Raw genomic sequence first — 15,859 nt, forward strand, 5'->3', positions numbered from 1 at the left:
CCTCTGTCAGGGTGTCGTCTCTTATGGCAGCTGTAAAGTCAGACCAGAATGGAAAATGCACATAAAACTACAGGGTGAACATTTACACTAAGAAAGCTAATTGCAGCAAAAATAGAAATGGTTAAACTATTAAAGGCAGAAGTAGAAAAATCTTTGTCAATTTTAATGAAAAGGACATTTGATGGAGGACCCAGGGCGGCTAAACTACTAGCCTATGAACTTAAAAAACAACAAAATGAGGTAACAATCGTCAAATTGAACGGCAAAAGCCCAAATTTAATAATAAATGATCGGAAGGGAATAGCAACTCATTTTGCAGCATACTACCAACATCTTTATGATTCTACTGAAAACCCTGTAAACAAAGAGAATTTAAAACAATTCTTTCAAAAGATACATTTGCCAAAGGTTACCCAGGAACAAAATCTCTCTAAGTAAAACCATTTCAGAGAAAGAGGTGTATAAACATATTAATAAATTAAATATTGACAAGTCCCCAGGAAGTGATGGATATACTAATGAATTTCATAAAGAATTTCAGCATGATCTTGTTCCTCTTCTATGTAAAGCATTCAATTGGGCTTTGGAAAACGAATCATGGCCAGCTACATGGAATTGTGCAATTATAACAGTTTTACACAAATCTGGCAAAAATCCAACTGAAAAATCTGATCTGTTTATAGTTTAATCATGAAAAATGAGGAACACTTCACGAATTTGCGTGTCATCCTTGCGCAGGGGCCATGCTAATCTTCTCTGTATCGTTCCAATTTTAGTATATGTGTTACCGTAGTAACACGACAGTGACTTGTTCCTGTGGAGTATTTAAAGTGGAGTAACCCGGAACTACACCTCTGTCAGGGTGTCGTCTCTTATGGCAGCTGTACAGTCAGACCAGAATGGAAAATGCACATAAAACTACAGGGTGAACATTTACACTAAGAAAGCTAATTGCAGTAAAAATAGAAATGGTTAAACTATTAAAGGCAGAAGTAGAAAAATCTTTGTCAATTTTAATGAAAAGGACATTTGATGGAGGACCCAGGGCGGCTAAACTACTAGCCTATGAATTTAAAAAACAACAAAATGAGGTAACAATTGTCAAATTGAACGGCAAAAGCCCAAATTTAATAATAAATGATCGGAAGGGAATAGCAAATCATTTTGCAGCATACTACCAAGATCTTTATGATTCTACTGAAAACCCTGTAAACAAAGAGAATTTAAAACAATTCTTTCAAAAGATACATTTGCCAAAGGTTACCCAGGAACAAAATCTCTCTAAATAAAACCATTTCAGAGAAAGAGGTATATAAACATATTAATAAATTAAATATTGACAAGTCCCCAGGAAGTGATGGATATACTAATGAATTTCATGAAGAATTTCAGCATGATCTTGTTCCTCTTCTATGTAAAGCATTCAATTGGGCTTTGGAAAACCAATCATGGCCAGCTACATGGAATTGTGCAATTATAACAGTTTTACACAAATCTGGCAAAAATCCAACTGAAAAATCTGATCTGTTTATAGTTTAATCATGAAAAATGAGGAACGCTTCACAAATTTGCGTGTCATCCTTGCGCAGGGGCCATGCTAATCTTCTCTGTATCGTTCCAATTTTAGTATATGTGTTACCGTAGTAACACGACAGTGACTTGTTCCTGTGGAGTATTTAAAGGGGAGTAACCCGGAACTACACCTCTGTCAGGGTGTCGTCTCTTATGGCAGCTGTAAAGTCAGACCAGAATGGAAAATGCACATAAAACTACAGGGTGAACATTTACACTAAGAAAGCCAATTGCAGCAAAAATAGAAATGAATAAACTATTAAAGGCAGAAGTAGAAAAATCTTTGTCAATTTTAATGAAAAGGACATTTGATGGAGGATCCAGGGCGGCTAAACTACTAGCCTATGAACTTAAAAAACAACAAAATGAGGTAACAATCGTCAAATTGAACGGCAAAAGCCCAAATTTAATAATAAATGATCGGAAGGGAATAGCAAATCAATTTGCAGCATACTAACAAGATCTTTATGATTCTACTAAAAACCCTGTAAACAAAGAGAATTTAAAACAATTCTTTCAAAAGATACATTTGCCAAAGGTTACCCAGGAACAAAATCTCTCTAAGTAAAACCATTTCAGAGAAAGAGGTATATAAACATATTAATAAATTAAATATTGACAAGTCCCCTGGAAGTGATGGATATACTAATGAATTTCATGAAGAATTTCAGCATGATCTTGTTCCTCTTCTATGTAAAGCATTCAATTGGGCTTTGGAAAACGAATCATGGCCAGCTACATGGAATTGTGCAATTATAACAGTTTTACACAAATCTGGCAAAAATCCAACTGAAAAATCTGATCTGTTTATAGTTTAATCATGAAAAATGAGGAACGCTTCACGAATTTGGGTGTCATCCTTGCGCAGGGGCCATGCTAATCTTCTCTGTATCGTTCCAATTTTAGTATATGTGTAACCGTAGTAACACGACAGTGACTTGTTCCTGTGGATTATTTAAAGGGGAGTAACCCGGAACTACACCTCTGTCAGGGTGTCGTCTCTTATGGCAGCTGTACAGTCAGAGCAGAATGGAAAATGCACATAAAACCACAGGGGGAACATTTACACTAAGAAAGCTAATTGCCGCAAAAATAGAAATAATAAACTATTAAATGCAGGAGTAGAAAAAGTTTTGTCAATTTTAATGAAAAGGACATTTGATGGAGGACCCAGGGCGGCTAAACTACTAGCCCATGAACTTAAAAAACAACAAAATGAGGTAACAATATTCAAATTGAACGGCAAAAGCCCAAATTTAATAATAAATGACCGGAAGGGAATAGCAAATCAATTTGCAGCATACTAACAAGATCTTTATGATTCTACTAAAAACCCTGTAAACAAAGAGAATTTAAAACAATTCTTTCAAAAGATACATTTGCCAAAGGTTACCCAGGAACAGAATCTCTCTTTAACTAAAACCATCTCAAAAGAAGGGTTATATAATCATACTAATAAATTAAAAATTTACAAGTCCCCAGGAAGTGATGGATATTCATATGAATTTTTTATACTTCTTCTACTTCCTAAGCCAATTTGCCAATTCGACCGCACCCCATGTGTTACCGAAGTGACACGACGTGACGTGTTTCCGTTTTCCTCTGTGAGTGACGCAGGAGGGGGCGGGATATATCTTTTGTCCTCGTGCCTGCTGCTGACCAATCCGGCTACCGCAGTTAAAGTCTCATTAAATAAATTTCCTGTCTTTCAGAGTGCTGCTCTTACAGCGGCTGTACAGTCAAACCAGAATGCACCCTGGGAAAGCCTGCGATGTGAGAGGGTCCTACCATGGCCGGTTCTCTCCAAATGGGAGAGATTGAACGGGCATTCACTGCAGGTGTGCGCAAAATTACAAGTTTTATCATTGAATATCCCGTCTCTTTTTTCCCTCTTTTTTAAAGGATGGGCATACCTTAATTTCCAATGAGGACATTGAGGGTTTGCTGCTGCTAGGCACAACACTTTCTGAAGTAGCTTCGACTCTGTTCGGACTTGCCAATTTAACAGCAGTCTCAACACAATTTATTTTATTTCAGCTTAGTCCAGTTTCAAAAGCAGGTTTACTTCAAAAGCTGTCACTTGACAGAACAACCATAATTAGAGATTTCCTGAGTTACAGCCATTAGTATCCAGATTGTGACCTTTCGGCTGCTAGACCACTCCTCTAGCCTCTGGGCTACCTATCCGCCCCCAATGTACTATGTGCCATTTTGTGATCATGCATCTTTCGATAATCAGGCAATGAAACTATCAAGGGGACTACACTGCCACCTTGTGGCCAAACAGAAGAAAAAAACATGCATGAATTTATTTTAATTTCATTGTATTTAAAAAGGGCTGCACGGTGGTTTAGTGGTTAGAATTTTTGCTTCACAGCAAGAAGGTTCTGGATTTGAATCCCGGTTCAAACCAACCAGGGCCTTTCTGTGTGGAGTTTGCATGTTCTCCCCGTGTATGCGTGGGTTCTCTCCGGGTTCTCCGGCTTCCTCCCACAGTCCAAAGACATGCTAAATGAGGTTAATTGGAGACTCTTAATTGACCGTAGGTGTGAATGTGAGAGTGAATGGTTGTTTGTCTCTGTTTGTGGCTCTGCGATAGGCTGGCAACCTGTCCAGGGTGTACCCCGCCTCTCACCCAATGTTAGCTGGGATTTGGCTCCAGCCGCCTGTGACTCTTACATGGATTAACTGGTAGACGATGGATGGATGGATAGATTTAAAATTAATCTACTAACCTAGGGTCCGTAGTGACATTATCCTACTAAGCTAGAAATCAAATATTTTTTTACATTTTAACTTGGTAAACATATTAAAAACAAATGGTTTGAGGAACACCCGGGGATTGAGGGCTTAATTGAAAAAGAGAAGAATGAATCAAGAGACAGGGTAAAATGATGTATTGATGGGTTAAAAGTGTGTACTTCGGTACAGCTTATCAGCTGGCTTTTCACATCTGCAGAGCTTACAAACCATATTGCCTCTGTTATACTCCAAAAATCTAATAAAATAGTCTATTGATAATTCAAACCTTTAAAAAAAATTATAAACAGGACTTATAGTCTTTCAGTGTGCTATAAAATTTTGCACAAGCAATTCACTATCTGTTGTGCACTAAATTTAAGTCTTAACTTACCTCGTAGTACTTCAAGCCCTCGACTAACTGATCATAGCAGCTCTGTCGTTGAATGAGGACATGGAAAAGTATTGCATTATTCACAAATGTCCCAAATGAGAGAGGACAATACAAATCTGTATCGGCTGATGTAGATCGGTCTGTATGCTGTTGAGAGAACCCTCTCACTGTGTGCTCTTACTGTAACGAGGGGGAATTTTACCCAAGAGCAGTACACCACAGGAAGAATTGGCAATGTGTTTTATTGCAGCAGACGAGCAGGTTGGCAGAGAAAACAGTCTAACTGCAGATTGTAGCGTATACCAGGCGGAAGAGTAGGCACCCAGGAGCAGTCCAGACGGCTGGGGTGTAACACAGCTTAGAGTCTGTAAGATGAGGCAACCCACCACATTGATGGCTGGAAACTCACGACGAAGAGCAGGTACGGGGAGAAGCCAGGCCGCCGAGGAGACAGGCAGACAGTGCTCCAGAAACACACTGACAAAGCTCGTAGTTGGGGGCAGAAGGCAGAGGTGTTTACCGTGGCAGAGACGAAGCAGGGAAGTCGGGGGGGGAAACAGGGTCGAAGCCGGGAAATCAGTCCAAACGCTGGAAAGTCTGTCATCGATGCAAAGAACAATCTGGCACTGAGTCTGTGAACTGGAGAGGCTTATATACTGGGTTTAATTGTGGATGGGATGCAGCTGAGAGACCAGGTGAGGGGAATGAACTAATGAGGTGGGTGTACTGGAGGCCCCTTCCTCGACATCGGGATCAGATGAGGCGACGGACGGAGTGAACCTTGGTGGCAATTTTTTGGATTCAACCCGTGGAGGAAGGTCTCGGGTTGACAGCCACACCTTCTGCCCAACCTGGTATGTGGGTGCCTGAGAACGATGATGGTTGGCAGAGGTGGCATAACGTTCAGCCGAACGAAGGAGAGAAATCCGTGCTTGGGTCCATGTGCGGTGACAACGGCGGATGAAAGTCTGGACAGCTGGGCAGGAGACTTCTTTCTCCAAGGCCGGGAAGTTTGGAGGTTGGTACCCATGTGCACATTAAAATGGAGAAAGACCCGTGGCGGAGCTGGTCAAAGTGTTGTGAGCATATTCGACCCACAATAGCTGTTGGGACCAGGATGATGGATTCTGTGAGACCTTGCAGCGAAGCGCCGTCTCCATCTCCTGGTTCTTACATTCCGTCTTGAACTGGGGGTGGAACCCTGAGGACAGACTGACCTCGGCTCCAAGCTGTCCGCAGAACTCTTTCCAGAAAACAGAGGCAAACTGGGGTCCTCGATCTGATACCACGCTGACAGGAAGATCATGAAGCCAGAAGACGTGGAGGACAACCTGGCTGTCTCTTTGGCTGAGGGGAGTTTAGGCAGGGGCACAAAATGGGCCATCTTGCTGAACCGGTCTACCTCAGTGAGGATGGTCGTGTTGCTGTCAGATGGGGGTAGACCGTGACGAAATTTGGTGATATGTGGGACCAAGGGCGATGTGGTACTGGGAGAGTCTGTAGGAAGCCAGGTGGAGCCTGGCGAGATGACTTGTGCTGGTTACAGACTGGGCAGGAGTTTACAAACTCCTTTGTGTCCTCCTCTAGGGTAGACCACCAGAACCGCTGAAGGAGGATGTCACGGGTTCTTTGGATCCCCAGGTGACAGGTGAGCTTGGAGGCGTGGGCCCACTGGAGAACGTCAGACCTCAGGGTTTGGGGAACGAATAGACAGTTAGGGGGGCAAGCACTGGGTCCAGGTTGACCCTCGGTGGCAGACCTCACCCTTTCCTCAACCTCGCGGATCAAGGTGGCAATCCTGCAGGAGCCCGGGAGGATGGAATCAGACCCATTGACAGCATTCTCCTCCCCTTGAAACTGGCGAGACAGAGCATCAGGCTTGACGTTGCGGGAACCAGGATGGTAGGAAATGGAGAAATAGAAGTGGGTGAAAAACAGAGACCAACGTGCCTGGCGAGAATTCAGTCTCTTGGCTGTTCTAATATACTCTAGGTTCTTTTGGTCAGTCCATACCAAAAAGGGTTGTTTAGTCCCCTCTAGCCAGTGTCGCCACTCCTCCAAGGCCAACTTGACAGCCAGCAGCTCCCTGTTGCCAATGTCATAATTTCTCTTTGCAGGTGACAGGCGTCGAGAGAAAAAGGCAAAGGGGTGGAGTTTCTCATCCATGGCCAAACGTTGAGACTGATGACACTTACAATTCCTGTAATTTCGTCAATGCTCAAAGATTCTGCAGACCTTGAAAACAAAAGGATCATAGCTATTACCATCACACATAAAAGCCAAACTGACCTTGTCTAACTGAGTGCAGCAACACCACAAATTAAATATGTGCTATCCAAGTATACCTTGAATCTTGTAAGTACTGTGCAGACAATTGAGAAAGACCACGTCTGATGGCCTTCTCAAGGGCTTCATCTTCTTCAAGATCAATAGGACTGGAAATGAAGACGAGGGGATAAAATAAGATACATTCACTAACAAAATGCAGCGACATAAATTGTAACTGAAATGTTATATGTGAAAACCTTAAGTGAATAAATATAATTGTACATGAAATCTGCAAAATGCGTGGTAGCTTCATTTGGCCCTATCTGTTTTGGTTTTCAGTTTAATAAAAAGGTGGCAACCCATTTGGACCATGGGTCATGTTGGAATCTACCACACTAAGTAATGCTACAACATGCTCACCTGTGCTGGAACTTCCATTCCTGCCATGATGTACAGACAAATGTTAGATCAAACAGTGGCAACTTACTTCCCACTCAAGGGGAAGTTGGAGGTGAACTTGGGTTTCATCAGTTTTTTACACCCTTTGATGGTGCTCAAAAACTGAAATGGGAATGACTGGTGCTTTGATAAACCAAATACTACTCTGAAGATAGCAGTTATTTCAGCTCTCAGTGGTCTTCGGACCATTCTCTGGAAAAGAAATGTTTCCAACGAGGCCAGTCTGAGCTAACCTGGTCCAAGTTTTCCTCTGGGTATAACAAAGGCCGACGCCTCTGGTGAAAAAGGCAAGCATACAACTTCCTTGTGTATGTTTTGACATGCTTTCGGCTGAAGTATCCAGATTGAGGCACATTACATCGAGGGATGGATGGCAAAGGAACCTATTGAAAACAAGCAGAAAGAGAAAAAGAAAAGAAAAAGTTATGCTATGCAGAAATATCATAAAAAACTATGTAGAGATTCAATACAAATGTAACCCCTCTCAATCATCCGTTATGACCCACTAGAAGTGTGTGACGGTGAATTTTTCTGCAGAGACCCTGCTCTCAGCCTATATTTTCTTGACTTTGAATGCTGTATACCACTGACAACTGACAATTCATGAATAATTTACCTTTAATGGAGCAGATAGTGAACCTGTTAAACAGTAAAGCTGTAAAGAAACTGGCATATCTATAATGTGATGTGCTGGACGTTGGGAGTTAACCCTTTGCCCAATAATGGGTCCTACATATTTAACAAAAGATATGAATAGGTAAAAGGTATATATCAGTATCCATTAGGGTTGCGTATGGCAACTGATTTCCTGAATCAATTTGATTCCGATTCACAAGGTCCCGCTTCCAATCAATTTCTGATTTGATTTGATACGATATCAATTCATTTACAGATATTTCAATTTCGATACCAATTTTGCTTGGTTATGACAGAGATTTTCACAGAACAAATGCTGCAAAATGAACAAAGATAGATCTCTCTAACATGGTGCATTATTCAAAATTGACCCCAAAGCAGAGGCGATGTTGATTCCACAGCACGGACCATATTTGTTGTATTTGTCCGTTACGATGGCCTGGTCTCATAAGTTTTAAAGTCCAAAAGTGGGGGAAGAGGTGGCGCTATTGGCGACGTGGTCCTTAATCGTGGAGAAAACTAAGGCTAAGACAAATTTTTTAAACCTAGCCCTAGAAATATAAAGGTTAAAGCTGCTCAGTGACTGGCCAGCTTTAGGGAGAAACCCTTCTCCCTCTCTGGGCTGTAGACCCACACTTGGGCACCAAGCGCAAAGGCCTCCCCCTTGCAGTGGAGGTTGTAGGCCTGTTTCTGTTGTGCCAGTTGTCAAGTACGGTCATTGTGGGGCGGGAGACATGGGTCCAGGGTACTCAATGCAATGCCACCACTCTGGAAGTCGAGGTGGTGTGGTCCTCAGTATGCCAGCATGTATGTAAATGAGACTGAATCAGTTGATTGACTATCATTTCACTTCCTTTGAAGGGTGGTGCCCCGAAGAACTTTGATATTAATTAAAGTTATTATTTAATATTCATATTTTAATGTTAATATTTTATGATTTTGGTAGCCATAACTGATCAACTGTATTGCTAAGACAAATGGTACTATCACCAATGTCAATGCACAACACTCAAAAGGATGCTGTAAAACTAGTCCATGAATTTGTCACTTCTACTGGACTGGACTTCTGTAATTCATTCAGCCTCCAAGTACGGCATCTGCACTAGCTCAATATAGACAGTGAACACAGTGACTGTATCTACAATAATGACATGTTGTTGTAAGATACTGATATTTTGCATCATAATAATCTATATAATCTATATAATAATAATAATGTAGATCACAACATAATGAACACATTCTCCTATAAGTCGCCTCACACCTTCACTCGTTCACACTGACTTCTCTGACAAAAATATCCATTTATGCCACATGAGAAGCTGCAACATGCTGGGGATTCTGGGTAATCCTGCCCTCTGGTGTGTTTAAAATCAAACTACAGCGGAGGAGGTCACATGACTCATCAGACTGAACTTTGTGACTCAGGTACATCTGAGATCAGCAGACAGGAATGTGAAGAATCTGTGATGTGAACTTTAATACACAGTTACAAGGTTACAGTTACTCTCACCTTGTAAAGGAAAAAGTTATTTTATTAAAAAGTTTTCAAAAGCTTAATAAATGTGTGTAGGAGATTTAAAATAGAATTAAAGCTGCAAACAGCGATGATCAGGCCCATGCACATGAACACACGTTGGAGTGTGTCGCAGATTTCACTTCCTGTGTCCATTATGTGGGGCTAGAGAACACCCATTAATACTACATGATGTTTCTGTATGTAGTACAGCGTGTTAATGTTGACAGCACTAGAAATATCACATAACCAAGGTGTGATTGATTTATGACAGACAGTCGAGGCCCTAAGAAACGAGTCTGGGCCCTGTATATGTGATCTGATTGGTCAGTAGTTTGGCTGTTGACAGGTTTTGATCTCTTATCTTGAACTTAACCTGCTTAGCCGTTCAGCATAAGTTACAGTGGTGATTTACCCTGATAACAAGTGAACCAGCTTTCAAAAGACATAAAACCAGTTAGACCTGAATTTACCTCGAAAATCGAGGTGTGGTCCTTGTTAGTGAAATGAAGTTTAATAACTAGGGACCACGCCTCAAACACACCTCATTTCTGCACGTAAAGTATTTAAGCTCCCTTGTTCCGTTTCCTCCCTCTTTTTCTCAGTTATCACATCCCTCCCCCATTCCTCTCATTTTCGTCCTACCTTTCTCCCTTCTCTCTCTCTCATTTCCCTGCAGGAACGGGGATACCCCTATCAGTTGAAGACCTACAGAGACAGCACCCCAATCCAGAGTCTCTCAACCCCAATTCCTCAGTCTCACCACCACAGAACGTCACCATTCATCCGTAACCTACATCCTACAATCCCCCAACCTCATCCCTTCATCGTTTCAACCATCCCTCATTCCCCTCAGCCCTTGATTCTTCCGACCTTTCGTCATTTCATTCCTCAATCCTTTTTAACCTTCGTCACTTCATCTCTCGATTCTCTCGAACCCCCCATGATTTCATCCTTCGACCTTCAATCCTGTCCTCCCCCCTCCTAGTTCTTTTTTACATCACCTCAATGTTCGTTCACTTAAATAAACTAAATAAAATTGTCATTCCTAACTGAGAGGTGTGGTCCTTGTTAGTGAATCCACAGACATTAGGTCTGAACACAGTAACCATGTTACTTCTAACACTTTTCACCTTCAGGGCCAAAAACTCCAGCATGTTTGTCCTGTGACTTGTTAAGAGCACAACAATGATGACAAGCCCTCGAATAAAGGACCACAGCTGCTTCTCAGGTCTGAATCACTCTGAATCCTTCACGCTGGATCTAAACCAACTTCCAGATGAAACCACATCAGGATTGCTTTGTGTTTCTGACACTTTTAGCTGATCCAGTTCTTCATGCTGAACAATGCTTCTTATATTCAAATAATTCAACTGAGACACAGTCTTTTAGACTTTTACGTCTTAGAATATGGCTGCACGGTGGTGTAGTGGTTAGCGCTGTCGTTCACAGCAAGAAGGTTCTGGGTTCCCATCCCCGTTCCAACCCACCAGGGCCTTCCTGTATGGAGTTTGCATGTTCTCCCAGTGTTTGCCTGGGGAAAACTCTGGGTTCTCCGGCTTCCTCCCAGTCCAAACACATGCAGATTGTTGTTAGCTCAACTGGAGACTCCAAATTGACCGTAGGTGTGAATGTGAGAGTGAATGGTTGTTTTTCTCTGTATGTTACACTGTGATTGGCTGAAGACCTGTCCAGGGTGAACCCCGGCTCTCGCTGTGATGGCTCAAGCCCTTAATGGATAAAGTTGTATAGATAATGGATGGATGGATGGATCTTAGAATCTGAAGGATTCAAAAGTGGGGTCAAACTTTATGACAAGACAATTTAGAGTTCACAGTAGAAGGAGACGCAATAAAGTTGAGATTCGTTTTAATATTTATCAAGTTATTGGTTTTACCAACTCTGTCTCTGGCCTACAACAACCCCGCCCACCAGTCGCTCTGGGACAAAGTAACAGATGGTGTACGTTGACTGTCATACCATGGCACACCAGAGAGAACATCATCACTGCCTAATAATGTCAATAATTTAAAGTGGGGACATTTGTGAGAATGAAAAACTAAGTACATTCATATTTTCTTCATCAGATGTAGAGTAGTTTAAAGGGGAGGAAGTCAAATTTGCATCAATAAAATGGATGCTCTGGTTTCTGAGGCTTTTCATTTGGATTGATGCTAAAGTAGAGCTGCTAAGTCAGTTTCTATAGAAATCTGTGAGAAAGTGACTCTACTTCTCACTTGATTCATAATGTTCGTAAACATTTTCCTGAGGAGTTTATGATTCAATCTCTTGTCTCAAGTTTTCTTCAATACATCATGATGTACATTATGCTCCATTTACAGTCAAATAGACCATAAACCACTGTATGTATTTGAGCAGATACATTGTGATTTACAGCTGGTACTGTCCAATGGGAGCAGACCACAGGTGTACGTGGACATGCTCTGTCCTCAAGCTCTCATTCAGGCCACACCCCCCACTCCTCCAAATATGGTTACTTCTGGTTCAAAAAACAAGATGGCGCTGAACAAAATACCAAACTGAAGACGGTGAGTAGATAACTGTCTGTAATGAGAAACACTGGTGTCACATCACAGACATCATGTAGTTGTTTAAAATCACACAGAGAAGAATATGTCATTGTTGTACAGTGTTTTGTCATGGTTTGTCAAGGATAGCATCCATCAGGCTTATCACTTTATCTTGAACTATTGTACCTGCGAGGTTTTGGTGTTTTTTATTTTTGGCCTGCCTCCTCTTTCCCCCCTCCTCCTTTGTGTTCTTTCCCCTCTGCAGGGCCAGTCTGAGATCAATTCCAATCATCCCTTCCATAAAGACTCCGGTGTTCACCCTGCTCCCCTGCCAGAAGATTCTCTCCCGTCCATGCTGTGTGCCTCGTGGCCTCGTCGTCAGTGCCTTTTTGTAATGCGCCCATGATGGGTTGTTTTGTGTTTGTTGAGATTAAACCTTTTGCAACTACGCTCTTGAGTCCTGTCTCTGCTCTGGGGTCCAACTAACTACAAGCCGTAACAGTACCTGCAGCATTTTAATGAAATAAGGATAAGTCTGGTTGAAGAGTGAAACAAACAAACAAACAAAAAACTTCAGTAAAATTACTAAGAGTCTCGATATAATTTACAAAAAATAGTAAGGAAATGCGAATTGTATAAAAACAAAAGCACAAATACATTAAATCAATGCAACATGGTCTTTTGAATAATGGGAACGGTTTTGTCTGCTGCATAGTATAAAGTAGCTGGGAGAACATCATATGTTCAAAAGTTTTAAATGTTTGTTTTTACAATATTAAAGACGACACTTTGGCGTTGGATATTAAATGAGTCAAATCTGTGTGACACAACCGCCTTAATGAAACTCACACAATATGTCAAAGATGGACGGACATTTGTTCATCACCATCATTAACAACAGTGAAAGTCAAGCGACACAGACTTTATACTTGAGAGGATCAATGCAGCTATTTTGGTTCAATTAATGACCAGACACTTTTCTCTGGTCTGCTCAGGTGCAGTCAACCTGTGTGGGTGTGTGAATCATGTTTCAAGCAATAAGATGTTCCTCGGTGGTTTTCTGATGTCAACACAGCAACTTGACTGTTTACACCCATAGTATGAGCAACAATCTGTTGCCTGATGTTCTGCTCACACTGTGTCATTCTTGTCTGGTGTGTAACCACCAGCAGAGCAGCCGCACCACAGTGACGGTAATAAACAGGTCTCCACCCAAACTCACATGCTGACACAAGACATGCACAACTCCCCCCCACAAGTCTCAAACAAAGTTACATTCACAAATAAATCAATTGATAAATAACTGAATAACCAAGACATGTTTTACAGTGTTTAATCCCATAGGAATTCTTCCAACAGAGACGAGGAATGGCTGCCAGGTCTTTTAAATGTGCCCTGAGTCATGTGGCTGTTGTTCTGTTGTGGTTCTGTTTTAAGGTGTATCATCATGTCCTCCACCCAGCGTTTATAGAACGGTGGTGGAGAACATTTCTCATCAGCTGCCACACACTCAAATGAAACTCTGCAGTTATGTGGGGAATCTCCAAATATGGCTGACAAAGGGTTCGGGGGAATCCTTGCGCAACAAGTCTGAAAGAGACCCCTACCCAGAAGACTTCCAACTCCCCTGTGGTGAGTAGTGAGGGGGGAGGGTCAGTAGAGGTGTTAGAGGAGGAGGCTGTGCGCTTCACCTGTCAAAAAAACAGTTCAGCTCATTTGCTTCCTCCAGGCTTCCTGATGTCTGTCTGTCTCTCACCTCACACCCAGTTAGTTTGCACTCGACTTGGTTTCATTTGAATCAAACCTTGTAAGGACCCGTAGTCAGCTCAGGTAGAATGATGCCTGAGACAGAACCTGTCACTGAGTCTCCCTCCACCAGAGGCCTGTACTATGAAGCAGGATTTGCGGTTATCGAGGTAACTTTAGGTTCAACTCTGGTTTTACGTCCTACGACGCTGGTTCTGTTCTTACCAGGATAAATCTCCATGGTAACTGATGCTGGGCGGCTAACCTGCTCCGGAGCAGGTTACGTTCGAGCTAAGAGATGTTAACCTAACCTGTCAGCAGCGGAGCTTCTGACCAATCAGATCACTGGAAAACCAGAGTCATCATTCTACAGGATCTTGACTGGGACAAAAGAGTTCAGAATAAAGAGAGAAATAATGCAAATCAATAGATATTTATAGACGAGTGGAATCACGTTGCTGTTTTTAATGTGTTCACTGTGGTTTTGAAACAGTTTCTAATGAACAGAGTGAGAGTTTATCAAACTAAATAAATACATACACTCATTAATATTTGTGCTTCATTTTAATTCAACAAAGATGATTTGATTCTTAATCTCTGACAGTGTTTTACTTTCTGATTCTATCACTGCCACTGGAACAACCAGAGGAGACTGTGAGGATGATTAACGAAAATATATCCTGGGTATGTTGAACATGCGTCGTAGTCCAGGCCCCACATGTCCAGTGATTCCTCACAGACACATCTTCCCCTCAACTTTCAATACATAGATTCAATAGATACTTATTATCTGTGATATTCTTTATTAGGTGCAAAGGAGTATGGCGTGTTGTTTTTGATGATGAAGCACAAGAAAATCAGTGATATTTACTTTGAACAATGAAAACTAGTAAGAACAAAACTTCAGCTGTTATTTTCTTAACTGTTGGAGGAGATCAGTGCTCGACTTAATATACAAAACAACATTTACTGTCAAGCTCCTTTTCAAAACAATTATATTTAAGTACATCAATTACACAGAATCTCTAGAAAGTGCACACACACACAAACAAACACACACACACACACACACACACACACAATAAATACATATATGAATTAACAATGACAATAAATTAACATATTAACTTATTTACAGCTGTAATTCTTCATACATCTTGAGGAGGTTTGGGAGTTAACCCTTTGACTGTTTCATTTAGGAGATGTGAACATCAACAATGTGAGTGGAGAGCATGTGTCATCACAACCACAATGACTGAGAAGAGACTGAGCAGGACGGAGGAGGTGGAGCGACCTGCTGCTGCTGAAGCAATGGTAGTTGCAGCTGTGGATAAAGATGCGGTCGCAGCAGCTGTAGATGCAGTAGGCATAGTGACAGTTGCTAGAGAAGCAGTTGCAGCAGGAGAAGTAGCGGTTGCAGCAGCTGTAGTTGCGGTTCCAGCAGGTATAGTTGCGGTTGCACCAGGTGAAGTAGCGGTTACAGGAGGTGTAGTTGCGGTTGCAGCAGATGTAGTTGCGGTTGCAGCAGGTGTAGTTGCGGTTACAGCAGGTGTATTTGTGGTTGCAGCAGCTGTAGTTGCGGTTGCAGCAGGTGTAGTTGCAATTACAGCAGGTGAGGTAGCGGTTGCAGCAGCTGTTTTTGCAATTGCAGCAGGTGAAGTAGCGGTTGCAGCAGCTGTAGTTGCGGTTCCAGCAGGTATAGTTGCGGTTGCACCAGGTGAAGTAGCGGTTACAGGAGGTGTAGTTGCGGTTGCAGCAGATGTAGTTGCGGTTGCAGCAGGTGTAGTTGCGGTTACAGCAGGTGTATTTGTGGTTGCAGCAGCTGTAGTTGCGGTTGCAGCAGGTGTAGTTGCAATTACAGCAGGTGAAGTAGCGGTTGCAGCAGCTGTTTTTGCAATTGCAGCAGGTGAAGTAGCGGTTGCAGCAGCTGTTTTTGCAATTGCAGCAGGTGAAGTAGCTGTTTGTTGGAAGGATCATTGCTGCAATGAAACTGTCATG

General features: G+C 42.0%; 3 non-coding genes across 3 annotated transcripts; all 3 read right to left on the reverse strand.

Moving 5' to 3' along the window:
- Positions 1–693: 693 nt before the first annotated feature.
- Positions 694–799, reverse strand: LOC118320087. Its single transcript, XR_004796225.2, has one exon. It is a non-coding gene; the product is annotated as a U6 spliceosomal RNA (small nuclear RNA).
- Positions 800–1,544: 745 nt separating this feature from the next.
- LOC118320150 lies at positions 1,545–1,650 on the reverse strand. The gene has a single exon (XR_004796286.2). It is a non-coding gene; the product is annotated as a U6 spliceosomal RNA (small nuclear RNA).
- A 745-nt stretch (positions 1,651–2,395) lies between these two features.
- Positions 2,396–2,501, reverse strand: LOC118320153. The gene has a single exon (XR_004796289.1). It is a non-coding gene; the product is annotated as a U6 spliceosomal RNA (small nuclear RNA).
- Between the last annotated feature and the right edge of the window lie 13,358 nt (positions 2,502–15,859).

Source organism: Scophthalmus maximus, chromosome 9 (assembly GCF_022379125.1).
Source record: "Scophthalmus maximus strain ysfricsl-2021 chromosome 9, ASM2237912v1, whole genome shotgun sequence".
In the NCBI taxonomy this organism is placed as follows: Eukaryota; Metazoa; Chordata; class Actinopteri; order Pleuronectiformes; family Scophthalmidae; genus Scophthalmus; species Scophthalmus maximus.